The sequence below is a fragment of the Hypanus sabinus genome, chromosome 21, assembly GCF_030144855.1.
Source record: "Hypanus sabinus isolate sHypSab1 chromosome 21, sHypSab1.hap1, whole genome shotgun sequence".
Taxonomy (NCBI): domain Eukaryota; kingdom Metazoa; phylum Chordata; class Chondrichthyes; order Myliobatiformes; family Dasyatidae; genus Hypanus; species Hypanus sabinus.
This window is the reverse complement of record NC_082726.1, coordinates 40,930,771-40,946,301: the sequence shown is the minus strand read 5'-3', so window position 1 is coordinate 40,946,301 and position 15,531 is coordinate 40,930,771. Positions and strand designations below refer to the sequence as shown.

Genomic DNA, 15,531 nt, shown 5'->3' with positions numbered 1-15,531 from the left:
CATGGATGGAACCTCTCTGGACCTAAAGTCTTACCCTATCAATTATTCTCCTGCCTGAAACTATTGATCCCTATATTCCTTAACATCTTTACCTGATCCTTTCTACCAACTACTAATCTTCTGCTAGAAGCCAAGGAGCTATCATTGTTTAATATTTCTGTTGTTTAACTGGGACTTATCTAGAAGTTTATCTAAAGCATTCTTCTGCGCTTCATGTATCTTTGTCTCTGTCAAATACTTTAATCTTACTTTTCAATTCTTTCACTGTTCCTCTTGCATTCCCATATCTCTTTTGGCTTCTGTCCTAACCTCTTTATAATCCCTCTGAATCTTTTCATTTATTCTGACCTATTGGCAGACTTTATTCCTCTTGATTTCTGCAGATCACTTTTTAAGTACCTTCTATTTGCATTTTGCTGTTTGCCAATAAAAGCACAAGTTCCATTCTTTTTTTCAAACATTTTATTTATTCCTTAACTTTCTCAATTATCATCTGAACATTATACTGTGATCATGATGCTCCTTTATGGTTAATTCTCTTTCTTTGAAATTACTAATGATATTAGTGATTTCATGCTTGCTGGCCTTTTCATGAGCATTGTATAAAGGGAATTCTATAAAGATGTAAAGCTCCGTTCCCTCTCCCTCATTCATGACATCTTCTTGCAAATGTACTTTGGATGATTGCAAAATGTCACAAACATTCCTCTTGACTGTTATTCTAGATCATCGGCTACTTCTTTTCACACATTTTCTTATAAGCTATTCCCTATCACTCCTTGACATGACCTGCAGTTTGTCCCTGTAAGTGAGAACAATTTCTTCATCTTCATCCCAATCAATGTGCATTTTGATTCCGTTCTAAATCTTAGTTCCCTTTCAGTCTGCTTTCCATTTGTACAGCTCCCTGGCCTTCTTTCATCACAGCGCTATATTACTTAATAAGTGGTGATATTTAATTGTAGTGTGCTCACTCGAGACGAGTGTGATGTTCTCCTAAAGGGTTGTCTATTGGTGGGTCATCAGGCTGATCTGGGATCCACATATTCTGGTGCAGTGTGGGCAAGAGTAAGTGGTGGCTGTGGTTAGTGGGCAGCTCTTTTATTTCTCAATCTCTCCCTTCCCGGCTGCCGTTTGTTCTCTGCAGTACAGCAAAGGTCATTCTCAAGTAGCACAGAACTCCTTCAGGTGTCTCTACGGAGTGCGATGTCTTCCTAGTGCTTAGATGTAATGTTGAATTTGATACTTAGTTGACACCTGTGCAGCCAGAGAGCCAAGACGCTTGATCAGTGTTACATCACCATCAAGAATGCTTAGTGTGCCAACCCGCACCCATACTTTGGAAAGTCCGATCATTTGACTTTGCTTCTACTCCCAGCGTATAGACAGAGACTCAGGTCCACAGCATCCGTGGTGAGGACCAAGAAGGTATGGCCAAGGAAGGCAGAGGAGTGCCATGTGGGAAGAAATGGCCTGCAAAACTGGCCAGAGCTGACATGTATCTGATTTTCTCCCTATCCTCGATCAGAATTGCTTTTTCTCCCTTTTTAAAATAGCCTTCTGTAGGTCATGCCTGGACTTCGGTGGACGGGACAGCATTCAAGGATTCATCTTCAAATATGAATGAACACACCACAGCTGCCACAGACTTCATCAAGTACTGTGTTGATGAATGTGTGCCTTCATGCCCAAACTAAAAGTCATGGATGAACAGTAAGTTTCATAGCCTGCTGAGGGTGAGATCTGTGACATTCAAGACCAATGATCCAGAACTATACAAGAAGTCCAGGTACAACCTATTTTAAGAGTGAAAAAATAATTCCACTTGAGGTTAGCAATGGAATCTGATGCGCATCGGCTTTGACAGGGTTTGCAGGCCACTTCTTCCTACAAAGCAAAAACTAACAATATGGATGACTCTGATGCTTCACTCTCAGGTGAGTTCAATGCCTTTTTTGCACACTTTGAAAGGGAGGATAAAACTATACTTGCGTGAATCCCTGCAGCATTCGGTGTCCCTGTGATCTCTGTCTCGGAGGCTGATGTCAGAACAGCTTTCAAGAGGGTGAACCCTCACAGGGCGTCAGACCCTGATGGTCTCTGAAAACCTGTGCCAACCACCTGCTGGAGTGTTCAAGGACATCTCCAATCTCTCACTGCTACTGTCGGAGGTTCTGACCTACTTCAAACGGGCAACAATCATACCAGTATCCAAGACGAGCAGGGTGAGCTGCCTCCACAACAGTCACCCAGTGGCACTTACATTACTGTGACGAAGTACTTTAAGAGTTCAAATCAACTCCCGCCTTAAGCAAGGACCTTGTCCCACTGCAATTTCCTATCGCCTCAACAGGTCTACCTGTTGCAGTGGATGCAACCTCTCTGGCTTTCCACTTGGCCTTGGCTGACATAGACAACAGCAATACCTATGTCAGACAACTACAGCTCAATGTTCAACACAATCATACCTTCAGTTCTAATCAACAAGCTCCAAAACCTGAGTCTCTTTACCTTCCTCTGCAACTGAATTGTTGATTTCCTCAACTGGGAGAATGCAGTCTCTTTGGATCAGAAATACCATCTCCTCCTCGCTGACAATGAACACTGGCACACCTCAAGGATGCGTGCTTAGCCCACTGCTCCACTCTCTCTACACGCACGATTGTGTGGCTTGGCACAGCTTAAGCACCACTTATAAATTTGCCTACAACAAAACTGTTGTTGGCAGAATGTCAGATGGTGATGAGGAGGCGTACAGGTGCGAGGTAGATCAGCTGGTTGAATGGTATTTCTGCAACAAACTTGCACTCAACGTCAGTAAGATCTAGGAATTGATTGCGGACTTCAGGAAGGGGAAGTCAAGGGAACACATACCAGTCCTTATTAAGGGATCATTAGACTGTAAGTCATAGAAGCAGAATTAGACCACTTGGCTCATCGAGTCTGCACCTCCATTCAATCATGGCTGATCCTTTTCTTTTCTCCTCCTCAACCCCAAAGGTTCTCCCTGTAACCTTTGATGCCATGTCCATTCCAGAACCTATCAATCTCTGCCTTAAGTACACCCAATGACCTGGCCTCCACAGCTGCATGTGGCAACAAATTCCACAAATTCAGCACCCTTTGGCTAAAGAAATTTTTTTGCATCTCTGTTTTGAAAGGGCTCCCTTCTATCCTGAGGCCGTCCGAGACTCTCCCATCATGGGAAACATCATTTCAACATCTACTTTGTCTAAGCCTTTCAACATTCAAAGGATTTCAATGAGATCCCCCCCTCACCCTTTTGAATTTTAGCCAGTACAAACCCAGAGCCATCAAATGTTCCTCATATGATAACCCTTTCATTCTTGGAATCATCCTTGTGAACCTCCTCTGGACTCTCTCAATACCAGCACATCTTTTCTAAGATGAGGAGCCCAAAACTGTTCACAATAGTCAAGGTGAAGCCCTTACCACTTCTTTATAAAGCCTCAGCAACACATCCTTGTTCTCGTATTCTAGACCTCTTGAAATGAAAGCTAACATTGTATTTGCCTTCCTCCCCACTGACTCAACTTGCAAGTTAAACTTTAGGGTGTTCTGCACAAGGACTCCCAGTCCCTTTATCTCAGATTTTTGGATTTTCTCCGCATTTGGAAAATAGTCCACACATTTATTTCTACAACCGAAGTGCATTTTCCAACATTGTATTTAATTTGCCACTTTCTTGCCCATTCTCCTAATCTAAGTCCTTCTGCAACATACCTGTTTCCTCAACACTACCTGCCCCTCCATGAATCTTTGTATCATCTGCAAACCTGGCAACAAAGCCATCTATTCCATCATCTAAATCATTGATATACAGCATAAAAAGAAGTCCCAACACTGACCCCTGTGGTACACCATTAGTCACTGGCAGCCAACCAAAAAAGGAAATTTTTATTCCCATTCGCTGCCTCCTACCAATCAGCCTATGCTCTCTCTTATCTTGGTAAGCAGCCTCACGTGTAGCACCTTGTCAATGGCCTTCTGAAAGTCCAAATATACAACATCCACTACATCCCCTTTATCCTACTTGTAATCTCCTCAAAGAATTCCAACAAGTTTGTCAGCAGGATTCTCCTTTAAGGGAACCATGCTGACTTTGTCCTATCTTGTCCTGTGTACAATATCACCTCATCCTTAACAATTGACTCCAACATCTTCCCAGCCACTGAGGTCAGGCTAACTGGTCTGTAATTTCCTTTCTGCTGCCTTCCTCCTTTCTTTAAAGAGTGGAGTGACATTTGCAGTTTACCAGTCCTCTGGAACCGTGCTATAGTCGGATGATTTTTAAACATAATTTCTAATGCCACCACAATCTCTAACGCTATCTCTTTCAGAACCCTAGGGTGCAGTTCAACTGGTCCAGGTGACTTTTGTACCTTTAAGTCTCTCAGCTTTTTGAGCAGCTTGAGAAGTGGAAGGAATGAACATTTTCAAGTTCCTGAGTGTCAATATCTCTAAGGATTTACCCTGGGCTCAATATACTGATGCAATTACAAAGAAGACATGACAAAGGCTACATTCAATTAGGAGTTTGAGGAGAATTGGTATATCACAGATGCACTGTGGAGAGCATTCTATCTGGTTGCATCTGGTGTGGAAGGACCACTGCATAGAATTAGAAAGATCTGCAGAAAGTTGTAAACTCAGTCAGCTCCATCATGGGCACCAGCCTCCCCAGCATCTAGAACACCTTCAAAAGATGATGTCTCAGAAGGGTGGCACCTCATCACCCAGGACATACCCTCTTATCAGTTACCATCAAGGAGGAGGTACAGGAGCCTGAAGACTCACATTCAACACTTCAGGAACAACTTGTCCCCCTGCACCATCAGATTTCTGAATGGACAAATAACCCATGAACACTATCTCAGCATTTTTCCCTCTCTTTTTTGCACTTAATTTAATGTTTTTAATATATATCTATTGTAATTTATGGTTTTTATTATTACGTACTATGATGCACCATTGCTGCAAAACAACAAATGTCAGGACATATGCCTGTGATTTTAAAGGTAATTCTGATTCTGACCTGATGTCCATGTGGACAATAATGGGGCAGCAGCAGCCGCAATGCCCAGCTGTCTGAGATGCTGCTGCACTGGTGTAAGGGAACAATGGGTTGGCAGAGCATTAACATGTCAGAGGAACAGCACTGTGGAAGAAATACATAGTTTTTTTGGGGGGGTCATTACACAGACAGGGCTGGGAGGGGCAGTTCTAAGACGGTCCTGCACCATGGGACGGTCAGATTGGGTTGGGAGCAGCAGTGAATTGACATCACTAAGGAATGCTAGGTAGAGGAGTAACACGCAGGGAGGTCTGCAATGTTGGATGGACAATGAATGGACTTCATAAATCCACCGTATAATACAGATCTCCAATCATTATCATGTTGCTCTCTGTGGGTGACCCTCTTGCGCTCAAATTAGCATCTGCATTTGTTATGTGGCAACAGTAATTACACTACAAAAACATTTTATGGCTGACTAGCCCTCAGGTTGTGAAGGCACTGTAAAAAATGTGGTTATCTCTGCCTCGGGCTGTTGATTAATCTAATCATTCTTTCTCCGGAAAATAATGCCTTCACTTGTAGCTAGCTGGTCTGGCAAAGCGGCCAGCGAGCCTCCAGGGCAACAGAACCAAGGGATGGGAGGGTTCCCCAAGAAAAATGTTGTCTTCAGTGAGGAGCCAAAGAGCTGGATTGGATCAGAGCTTCTAAATTTAAGCAAACAGCAATGTGAATGGTGACGAGCCAATCATCTGAAAGGGAACATGTCTGAAAGTGGCAATACTGATCACTTGTAAAGGATAATCTGCTCTCTCCTCCCTCCTCCAACCCTCTTCACAGTAACAGCACAAATGCCAGTGACCCTGTGGGTCTTCAGTGGTTATGGAGTGGGATACATTGTGGTGATGACTTGCAGCAGACTGAAAAGCTTGAGAATGTAGATATTAAGAAAGAGGATGTGCTGGAGCTTTTGGAAAGCATCAAGTTGGATAAGTTGCCGGGACCGGATGGGATGTACCCCAGACTACTATGAGAGGCAAGGGAGGAGATTGATTATCTTCTGATGATGATCTTTGCATCATCAATGGGGACAGTAGAGGTGCCGGAGAATTGCAGGGTTGCGGATGTTGTTCCCTTATTCGAGAAAGGGAGTAGAGACAGTCCCGGAAATTATAGACCAGTGAGTCTTACTTCAGAGGTTGGTAAGTTGATGGAGAAGATCCTGGGAGGCAGAATTTATGAACACTTGGAGAGGTATAATATGATTAGGAATAGTCAGCATGGCTTTGTCAAGGGCAGGTTGTGCCTTATGAGCCTGATTGAATTTTTTGAGGATGTGACTAAACACATTGATGAAGGAAGAGTAGTAGATGTAGTGTATATGGATTTCAGCAAGGCACTTGATAAGGTACCCCATGCAAGGCCTATTGAGAAAGTAAAGAGGCATGGGATCCAAGGGGACATTGCTTTGTGGATCCAGAACTGGTTTCCCCACAGAAGGCAAAGAGTGGTTGTAGACAGGTCATATTCTGCATGCAGATTGGCCTCAGGGATCAGTTCTGGGACCCTTACTCTTTGTGATTTTTATTAGTGACCTGGATGAGGAAGTGGAGGGATGGGATAGTAAATTTTCTGATGACACAAAGGTTGGGGGTGTTGTGGATAGTATGGAGGGCTGTCAGAGGTTACAGCGGGACATTGATAGGATGCAAAACTGGGCTGAGAAGTGGCAGATGGAGTTCAACCCAGATAAGTGTGAAGTGATTCATTTTGGTAGGTCAAATATGATGGCAGAATATAGTATTAATGGTAAGACTCCTGGCAGTGTGGAGGATCAGAGGGACCTTGGGGTCCGAGTCCATAAGACACTCAAAGCAGCTGCGCAGGTTGACTCTGTGGTTAAGAAGGCATACGGTGTATTGGCTTTAATCAATAGTGGAATTAAAATTAGGAGCTGAGAGGTAATGTTGTAGCTATATAGGACCCTGGCCAGAACCCACTTGGGAGTACTGTGCTCAGTTCTGGTTGCCTCACTACAGGAAGGATGTGGAAACCACAGAAAGGGTGCAGAAGAGATTTACAAGGATGTTGCCTGGATTGGGGAGCATGCCTTATGAAGACAGGTTGAGTGAACTCGCCCTTTTCTCCTTAGAGCGATGGAGGATAAGAGGTGACCTGATAGAGGTGTATAAATGATGAAAGGCATTGATTGTGTGGATAATCAGAGGCCTTTTCCTAGGGCTGAAATGGTTGCCATGAGAGGGCACAGGTTTAATCTGCTGGGGAGCAGGTAAAGAGGAGATGTCAGGGGTAAGTTTTCTTACACAGAGAGTGGTGAGTGCGTGGAATGGGCTGCCGGCAACGGTGGTGGGGGTGGATATGATAGGGTCTTTTAAGAGACTTTTGGATAGTACATAGAGCTCAGAGAAATAGAGGGCTATAGGTAAGCCTAGTATTTTCTAAGGTAGGGACATGTTTCGCACAGCTTTGTGGGCCGAAGGGCCTGTATTGTGCTGTAGGTTTTCTATGTTTCTATATATCCCATCATGCCCAGCAGTGCTGAAAGCCCTCCATGAATAATACAGTGATGACAGCCCAGGTAAGCTCCACCCTGCGAAAGCTCCAAACCCATTGCATTTCACTCCATCAGTCTGATGACTGGTCGAAGCAAGGGGTCACCCAAGCACTGCACAGGCCAGCAATCTGTCTCCACCTGTCCAGTTTGCAGATGCGCTGAATTCGAGTTGAGGAGGTACATGGTGCCAGTGTGGAATACAACCCACAAAGTTACAAGGCCAATATCAGGCACAACAGGGTCAGTGTGGGACACCGGGTGAGGAGTCCGTGAGTGGTCTGGGATTTAACCAGTTACAGACTGTGAGGATGGCCAGCACTTTTAAAAGTCCCATGAAGTGGGTAACATTTTATGCCAAAAGTATTTTCATATTATCCAAAGCCTTGGTTTCCTCCAGGCCAAAGTAACGGACTTCCTCTTGGGCTGACATGTAACAAAATAAGCTTTGTACCACATTCTGGATGCAAGGTCCTCACTCTGACTCGAGTTTCTAATCCAGGTTTACCCAATGATTTATTAGCCTGCTTGGGGTTTATTACTGAGCTTGTGCCTCTGGGTTACTGTGCAGTGTTATCTGAACTTTATAGAAAAATGGGGTTCAGTACACAGAGGTAAAGCTTGGTGTTTGTTCTGTGTGGGGAAGTGTGCATGGGGTCAGTGTGGGGGGGTGCATGGGGTCAGTGTGGGGGGTGCATGGGGTCAGCGTGGGGGTGTGTGCACGGGGTCAGTGTGGGGGGTGCACGGGGTCAGTGTGGGGGGTGCACGGGGTCAGCGTGGGGGTGTGTGCACGGGGTCAGTGTGGGGGGGTGCACGGGGTCAGCGTGGGGGGAGTGTGCACGGGGTCAGCGTGGGGGTGTGTGCACGGGGTCAGTGTGCGGGGGTGCATGGGGTCAGTGTGGGGGGGTGCATGGGGTCAGCGTGGGGGAAGTGTGCACGGGGTCAGCGTGGGGGGAGTGTGCACGGGGTCAGTGTGCGGAGTGTGTGCACGGGGTCAGCTTGGGGGGAGTGTGCACGGGGTCAGTGTGGGGGGGTGCACGGGGTCAGCGTGGGGGAAGTGTGCACGGGGTCAGCGTGGGGGGGTGTGCACGGGGTCAGCGTGGGGGGGTGTGCACGGGGTCAGTGTGGGGGGGTGCACGGGGTCAGCGTGGGGGAAGTGTGCACGGGGTCAGCGTGGGGGGAGTGTGCATGGGGTCAGTGTGGGGTGTGCACGGGGTCAGTGTGGGGGGGTGCACGGGGTCAGCGTGGGGGAAGTCTGCACGGGGTCAGCGTGGGGGGAGTGTGCATGGGGTCAGTGTGGGGGGTGCACGGGGTCAGTGTGGTGGGGTGTGCATGGGGTCAGTGTGGGGGGGTGCACGGGGTCAGCGTGGGGGAAGTGTGCACGGGGCCAGCGTGGGGGGGTGTGCACGGGGTCAGCGTGGGGGGAGTGTGCACGGGGTCAGCGTGGGGGAAGTGTGCACGGGGTCAGCGTGGGGGAAGTGTGCACGGGGCCAGCGTGGGGGGGTGTGCACGGGGTCAGCGTGGGGGGAGTGTGCACGGGGTCAGCGTGGGGGAAGTGTGCACGGGGTCAGCGTGGGGGGGTGTGCACGGGGTCAGCGTGGGGGGAGTGTGCACGGGGTCAGCGTGGGGTGGTGGACACAGTGTTCGGAGTGGGAGAGCCTACACGTGCTCAGCGTCGGTTTGTATACACAGGATCAGTGACAGTTGTGCAGAGTTAGTGGGTGTGAGTGAGATGTATGGTGGCAGCCTGGGATGTGGTGCAGAGGATGTGAGTGGAGATTTTTTGGTACTGCAGAAAAATCCTCTCACTTAGAGATTCTTCAATCCACTTCTGTTTGTGTTCTGTTGTGTTGTGTTGTGCTCCGACTATGAATATTCAGCAGGTTTATTTCAGAGGCCCATTTATCTACTTGCAGAAGTTATGACCTAGAATTTAAATCAAGTTTTGTGTTCATTGCTGTTCAGATTCTCCAGGGTTTAATTACAAGGCTTGGTGCAGCAGACACCATACTCTGATCCAGTTGTCTTTAGCCTCACCAATGAAACCGTGTCCTTGATCTATGCAAAACTCAAAGCTGATGCCTGTCCCTGATGAAACATCGGGAGCTGACTTGTGCCACGGCCCAAGTTCATGTGTCCCTCCCATCAAGTCCTCTGTGCTGAGTTAGGCACTGGTTACAAGATCACAGCCTTCAGCTGTTGCTTGCACCCTTCATCAAGACAAATTTAAGATTAAGATTAGCTTTAGTTGTCACACGTACATCGAAAGATGGAAACATACAGTGAAATGTGTCATTACTGTCAAATCAAATCTGCGAGGATTGTGCTGGTCAGCCCACACGTGCCACTGCACTTCTGGTGCCAATGCAGCATGCCCACAACTTGCTGAACCTAACCATGCCTTGGAATGTGGGAGGAAACTGGATCAGCCGGAGGAAACCCACGGGATTGTGGGAAGAATGTACAAACTCTTGACAGGCAACAGCGGGAATTGAACCCCGATCGGGGATTGCCAACTGCTACACCACCCTGCCATCCTGGAGCTGGAGAACATCTCTTTAATACCCACTCAGACAACTTCGACTATGTACAAAAACAAATCTGAATTATAGAATCACCCGGTGCTTTATCAGCCACATGACCCATCATGCGAATACTGGCTCATTGAAAGGGTCACACAAACACTAATGGGCCCTTCAGCCCACTGAATCTATGCTGACCACCAGATATGCATCCGCACCAATCTTACATTAATCTCATTTAACTAATTCCCCTCCAGATTCCACCAGTCAGGTGAACTTACAGTTGCTAGTTTATCCACCTAATCTTCTTCCCAAGAAAGGGGAATCAAAAACAAAGTATGCAGGTCTATTATGAGAGGGGAGATATATAACAGGAACCTGAAAGGGAATTTCTACACTCAGTGAATGATAAGTATGTGGAATGAGCTGCCAGAGAAAGTGGTTGAGACATTAACAACATTTAAAATGTACTTGGACAGATTTGTGCATAATTGTTAGAGTGCTGGAGCAGGGATCCAGTCACAGACCCAGTACTGTGATATTAATTGAATAACAAATCCCAAGGTGCAAACAAAGTCGGCATCAAAGTTCAGACAGAGATCAAAACATCCAGAGAAATCCACAAACCAGAATTGGGAAACAGGCAGAGTCGTTATTCAGACGGACAGAGTACAGATACGAATGCTGGAAAGGCTCAGGAAAATTCACTGGCAGAATCCATCAAAAAAACAGGTGAAAACACAGGACTGAAATACACTGAGCAATAAACAGCGAGGCAGATGATAGGTGGAGCACAATGAGATACAAGTGGGAGCACTACAGGTAATAATGAGAAGCAGATGAAAGACGGAGTACTCAGTGATACAGGGGCCGGAGTAGAGCAGGAGCGGGGACAGGAGCACATGGCAATACAAAACCACAGACTGACAGCTGGGGGAAACACACAAAAAGACAGAGTTCAACTGATACTAAGGCAGATTTAGAGGGATATGGGACCAACGTGAGCAAGTGCGACTAGCTTGGATAGCAATCTTGGTCAGCATTAACCATTTGGCCGAATGGCCTTTTTCACGCTGCATGATTCAGTGACATTGGGATATGGCAGGAAATGGTAGCGCATGATGGAAACTCACAGTCACAGGGAGAACCCATAACTCCACATGGACAGCACCTAAACTAGAGATTGAATTAGTTTGCTAGAGTGGATTGTCAGCAGTTCCACATCTAATCTCCTTTTGCCTTAGCTCCTGAGTGCTGAACCTGGTCAGTAAACCCATCCAGGTTTGCTTCAGGTGTACAGTGAACAGGGCTGGCTTAGGACAAGGTTAGAATTCCATGCTGGTGGGCTTCATCACAGTAACGTCAGCCAAGTGAACGGATGGTTCTGAGGTCAGAATTTCCAGGTACTCGTCCATCCTCTAATCTGCTGCCAGGGCTCAGCCGGTCCGATCTCACCTTAGACTACAACAGACAGTACTGCCCAATATGTAGACCTCTATTTCCGGCAAGTAACTGTCTGGCTGCACAAGTACAAGGCAAGGATCTTCTCCAGTGGTTGTCAGTTTAACCACTAACCTCAATATTCACCAGTATTACCATCATCTAGTCCTCCAACATTAACATCAGGAGCTGCTACGACTACACAACACATAATTACAAGAGATGAATAGAGTTTGCACAATACATCACTGGCACGTTCCTCCCCAGCATTGGCAATATCTACAGCAGTTCCTGCCTCAAGAAGGCAACGCTCATCATTAAAAACCCCAGCATACAGACAAACCCATCTTTCTTGCAGCTACCATAGAGCAGGAGGTACTGAAGCCTGAAGTCCCACACAACCAGGCTCAAGAACATGTACTTCCCTTCAGTCATTCACTTCTTGAACCAACTGGCACAACTCTACTCTCCAGAGTATAGCAACACCACGATCACTTAGCACTAAAACAGTCAGTTTTGGCCTAATTGTGTTCTTTCTTATAAAAATTATGTTTAATTTGTTTTTTCATGGAGAATGCTGCTGATTTGATGCTCTATGCTTGTGATGCTGTTGTAAGCAAATGCCTCATTGCACATGTGCATACATATACTTGTGCAGATGACAATCTCTCTTTTCTGCACTATATTTACTCTATGACTTTGGGATGTGACAAGAAATGGGAGCGTGCGAAGGAAGGTCACCGTTACAGGGAGAACATGTAACTCCATATAGACAGCACCTGAGGTGGGGATCGAACTGGGTCACAGCAGTGGCACGTCTCAAGGACATTCAGAAACACTTTCTTTGCCAGCTACACCCAGATTCCACTAAAGAATTATCAAAAAATCTTTGGCTAAGTGTTGCATGAGCAACCAGTTTGTTCATGAGCCTGTTGTTTAAGCTTTCCACAGCACCCAAATTCGAGCTCATCTTGACTTTGACTTTGTGTTTGAGATTTGGCGTCCTAGAACAGTGACTCACCTCCTGACAGCCCAGAGCCTTTCTAACACCTGCAAAGTACACATCGTGCAATGTACTCCACCTACCTGTTTGAGAGCAGCTCCAGCAATGGTCGTGAAGCTTGATGCCATCTAGACAAAGCCGTCCACTTGGTTGGCACCCCATCCGTCACGCAAAATATTCATCCCCCAATCACTGACGTGCAGTAGCTATGGTTTGCATCCTTCACAAAATTCACTGCAGTTTCTTGCATCAGTATTGTGGTAACACCTCCCAAACCCACATCCTCAGCCAGCTGGAAGGTCAGGGAAAGAAAGTGTAAAGGGAACACCACCTCCTGAAGGATCGGCTCCACCATTTCATGCAAATATGTTGCCAGTCCATTAATGTAATCAGCTCCACATCGTGAAACTCTGTGCAGTGTCAACACCTTCATCAGAAAGAGTGTAACGATTGAAGAAAGCAGGTCCCAAAGACATTTAGGGATGCTCATTTTGCCAGCTACATCCAGACTCCACAAATAAATGATCAAATCTTTGGCTAAGTGTTACATGAGCAGCCATTTTGATCGTGGACCAGTTGCTTACGCATTCTGCAGCACCTTAATTTAAGCTTAACCTGATTTGATTTTGAACAGCAAAGATCACTCCAATTTCCTTACCTGTAATTGACCCAAATGTTTGAAATACTTTCTAAAGTTGCAACAGTGTTCAGCCATTATTTCTAAAACTATGTGTTGGTCATTTTACTTACTTGCAATGAAGCATCCAATAATTTTGTGTTGTGTTTATGACTTGCTTCCTCCCTCACAGTGACTGAATCAAAGGTGATGACAAATCAGCATCGAGGAGAGCATCTGAAGATCTGGATCAGTGGTGCCACAACAGCAACCTCTCACTCAGTGTTACTAAGACAGTTTATTGACTTTAGGAGGAGGAAACAGCGGTCCATGAGCCAGTCCTCATCAGGTGATCAGAGGTGAAGAGGGTCAGCAACTTTAAATTCCTCAGTGTTATCGTTTCAGAGGTCTAGCATGTAAGTACAATTATGAAGAAAGTATGGCAGTGCCTCTACTTCCTTAGCAGTGTTTATTAAGATTTGGCATGACAGCTAAAATTTTGACAAACTTCTATGGATTTTGCTGGGGAGTATATTGACTGGCTGCATCACAGCCTGGTATAGAAACACCAATGGCCTTGAATGGAAAATTCTACAAGAAGTAGTGGATATGACCCAGTCCATCACAGGTAAAGCTCTCCACATCATTAAGCCCTGATGATGGATGCTCTTTCCATCCTCAGGGACCCCACCACCCAGGTCACGCTCCTTTCTCACTGCTGCCAAGGGGAAGGAAGTACAGGACCCTCAGTACTCACATCACCAGGTTCAGGAACAGATATCACCCCTCAGCCAGTAGGTTCTTGAACTAGTGGGGATAACATCACTCAGTTTGACTTGCCCATCACTGAAATGTTCTCACAACCTATGGACTCACTTTCAAGAACCCTTCATCTCAGGTTCTCGATTTTTATTGCTTCTCTATTTATTCTTTTTTTTGCACAATTTGGTGTCTTTTGCACAGTGTTGTCTGACTAGTTAGGTGGGGTCTTTCATTGATTCTATTATGGTTATTGGATTTATTGAGGATGCCCGCAAGATAACGCATCCCATATTTGTATAAGGTGAAATTTATGTACTCTGATAATAAATTGACTTTGAATTTTGACTATGCCTCCAGGCAAGAATGCCCAGCAGTGAGGACAGTAATTGATTCCTGGTGTGGGCAGGTTTGCTGCTGAGGAAAGACTGGGTGAACCTCTCCCGGGTTGAGAAGAATGAGAGGTTATCTCCTTTAAATTCTAACAGGGCTTAACAATAAAAGATGCAGAGAAGAAGGATCACATGACTGGTGTCTAGAACCAGGGGGTATAAGGGATTGGCCACTGAGTCCTGAAATGAAAAGAAATTTGTTCACCTACAAGATGCAGACTGTTCAGAATTCTACAGCCAAGAGGCATGGATTCACAATGCTGTGCAGATCTAGAGTAATTGAGGGCAAAATGGTTAGTGATGAAAGAGGGGCCGAGGTAACCAATCATCTATTAAGTGCTAGAGCTAGCTCATGGATTGGGTAGGCAGGGGGAGGGTGTGATGGCTGAACGTATGATTCCTGCTTCTGTTTGTTATGTTCTTTTGTCCGGCTGAGCCCTGAATCTCGGAGGTCACTCAACAGAACCTGTGACTAGAGGGAATCTGATTCATGACCCCTGATCTTTGTGATTGTTATTAATGAGTTGGGTACGGATAGTGTAGAAAGTTGTTAAATGTTGCAATAGGCCATTGATAAGAAGTAGAGCTGGGCTGAAGAGTGGCAGATGGAGTTTGAAATGATACTCTTTGGAAGGTCAAATCTGAAAACAAGAGTATAGAGTTAATGGCAGGATTCTTAGCAGTGTGGATAAAGAGAGGTATCTTGGGGACCACATCCATAGATCCTCCAAACAGATGGTTAAAGTGGTGTATGGTGTGTTGGCCTTCATTAGTCAGGGGACTGAGTTTAAGAGCTGAGAGTTAACGTGACAGCTCTATAAGACTCCGGTTAGATCACACTTGGAATATTGTGTCATCTCACTATAGGAAGGACATAGAAACTCACAAAGGGTACAGAGGAGATTTACCAGGATGTTGCCCAGATTAGAGAGCACATCTTTTGAGGGAAGGTTGAGCAAAATAGGGCTTTTCTCTTTGCAGTATAGGGGGACAAGAGATAACTTGATAGAGATGTACAAGGTGATGGAGCCAACAGCTAGTGCCCTTTTCCCAAGATGGTAACGACTAATACAAGAGGGCATCATTTTAATGTGGTTAGAGGCAGATTTACATGGTATGTCAGAGATAGGATTTTTACACAGAGAGTGGTGGCACTAGAGGATATTTAAGACACTCTTAGATTAGCAAATGG

The 15,531-nt window shown here is 45.8% G+C and overlaps 1 protein-coding gene across 1 annotated transcript in view; it reads right to left on the bottom strand.

The window, feature by feature from the left end:
* Window positions 1-15,531, bottom strand: part of LOC132378985 (pro-neuregulin-3, membrane-bound isoform-like) — a 695,506-nt gene that overhangs the window by 164,489 nt on the left and 515,486 nt on the right. The window lies entirely within an intron of this gene.